Below are 2470 nucleotides of genomic sequence, written 5' to 3'. Positions count from 1 at the left end.
TTTTTCTTCATAGAACCCAGCTTCTCGGATTATTTGCTACAACATCGTTGTAGCTGGTATTTATAACTCTCTTCTTCCACCACTCATTCATAGTCCCTTGGCCCTCAGCTAGCACCTCAGCTGGTCATTGTTCTTTGCTGGCCAGGATAACCCAAACCTTCATTCCTGAAGGTGCTGAGCTATTGGAAGTCATGTTGGAACTGGGTTGCTGCAGTCTACTAGTGACTTTAGTCTCAGGGCGTGGTAGTAGAAAAAGACATCCTGAGGAATTTTCTGGATTCCACACATGTTCTTCTTTACCTTCGTTATGTAATATCAATCCAATTTCCCCTTAATAATCAAGCTCGATCACACCACCCAGTATAGTAATTCCCTTCTTTGCCTGTTGGCCAAGAGGCATGAGGGGTGTAAAATGGCCAAGCGGCATTCTTATCTTCCAGGTCAATGGATTCAGAGCTGTGTCTCCAGGTGGGAGTATTTCTCCTTTTGGAACTGAAGTGTCCAGACCTGAAGAGTATAGGATCACAGGAACAGGAGGCAAAATTTTTACAAGTGACTCACTAGGCATGAAAAAGAGCGGTGCCACTTCTATTTTCACCCCTTAATTATTAGACCCATGGATCCTGGCAACTGGAGAAACAGCACCATAGATTGGACACTGGATTAGAGCACATACAGATGCCCGGAGAACAGTGCCACAACCCCACAAAGCATTGCCACCTAGCTGGCACTGTAATTGTGTCTTAAAAGGCCATTTCATCATTTGATCAAGTCAGCTGCTTCAGGATGACGAGGAACAATGTAGGACCAGTGAATTTCATGGGCATGGGCCAATTGCCACACTTCATTTGCTTTGAGGTGAGTCCCTTGGTCCGAGGAAATGCTGTGTGGGATAACATGATGGTGAATGGAGTGTCCTGGAAGTCCACAGATGATAGTTTTGGAAGAAACATTGCATACAGGGAAGGGAAATCTGTATCCAGAGTGTCTATTCCATTAAGAACAAAATGCAGCCTTTGCCATGTTGGTAATGGCCTGATGTAATCGACCTTCCACCAGGTTGCTGGTTGTTCTCCCGAAGGAATGGTCCTATATCTTGGACTCAGTGTTGGTGTTTTCTGCTGGCAGACTGGACACTCAGCAGTGGTCCAACCAAATCAGTCTTAGTGAGTGGAAGTCCATGCTGCTAAGCACATGCATAACCTCCATTCCTGCTACCATGGTCACTTTGCTCATGAGCCCATTGGACAATGACAAGGGTAGCTGGAAAAAGGATGATTAGTTTCCACCGACTGTGGCATCCCATCCATTTGAATGTTTAAATCCTTTTCTACCAAGATAACTCTGGTATATGTTCACATGAGACAAACATAGCTACTTTATTGGCCCATTCAGAGAGGTCTAGACACATAACTCGTCCCCACATCTCCTTATAATCAATTTGCCAATCACGTTCCTTCCAAGTCCCTGACCATCCTGCCAAATCCTTGGCCACAGCTCATGAATACAGTACACATCTAGCCATTTCCCCTTCCAAGCAAAAAGAACTGCCCACTGGGAGGATTTCCCTTCACTACTGTCCTTAAGGAAAGTCCCAGAAAGGGGCTGGAGTGCTGGTGCCTACACTTTCGAGTGGTACTGGCATTTTGTACAGAACCATTTATAAGCCAATCATCAGTTCTCTGTTCCTTAGTCAAGTGATCAGAAGGAATACCTCATGAGGTTTAGACTGGGAGAAGGAAGGTAAAGTAACAGAGTGGATACTATGGGCATTTGCTCCACTTCCTCATGCAACTTACTTGTGCCTTCAGGTCCTGCTCATGCCCAGACTTGTATATCCCACTTCCATTTAATAGTGGAGTCATCATGTGCACATCAAACTTTATTACTCGGAGGGTCAAGCAACATTCTGTTCATCACAAGTAGCTCAAGTTGCATGACGACTTGGTGGCCCACAGTTAGTCAATGAATTTCCACTAAGGCCCAATAACAAGCCAAAAACTAGTTCTTAAAAGGAGAGGAGTTTGGGAGCATTGCAGGGTTTTGCTCCAAAATTCTAAGGGTCTGTGCTGTGATTGACCAATAGGGGCCTTCCAAACAGTCCAAATGTATCCCTAGCTGCTACTGACACTTCAAGCACCATTGGATCAACTGGATGGTCCAACTGGCAGTGGGACTTTCACTGCAGGCAGGTCCAGTAGGCACATAGGTCTGGCAGGCAGATAGACTGCTGAAAGCTCCCAGGGTCAGAAAGTAATAGAGCAGGCCACTGACTCAAGTCCAAAGAACTGGAGGCCAGAAGATAAGCCTAAAGCATGATCCTGACCCAGCAGAAAGCAAGCAAGCTTTGCCCGAGGGCCTAAAATATTGGAAGGAGGCCACAGCCCCTAGAAAACATCTTTTCAATTGATTGGCTGTTCATAACCAATCATCATAGAGTTAATTACATTTTATTAAGTCTCATTAAGTT

General features: G+C 45.2%; 1 pseudogene; it reads right to left on the bottom strand.

The window, feature by feature from the left end:
* Nucleotides 1-331: 331 nt before the first annotated feature.
* The window catches only part of LOC102842808, a 32430-nt pseudogene continuing 30291 nt past the window's right edge, over nucleotides 332-2470 (bottom strand).

Source organism: Chrysochloris asiatica, unplaced genomic scaffold (assembly GCF_000296735.1).
Source record: "Chrysochloris asiatica unplaced genomic scaffold, ChrAsi1.0 scaffold00021, whole genome shotgun sequence".
Classification (NCBI taxonomy): domain Eukaryota; kingdom Metazoa; phylum Chordata; class Mammalia; order Afrosoricida; family Chrysochloridae; genus Chrysochloris; species Chrysochloris asiatica.
The sequence above is the reverse complement of the archived record's forward strand: the minus strand, read 5'-3'. Positions and strand labels throughout refer to the sequence as shown.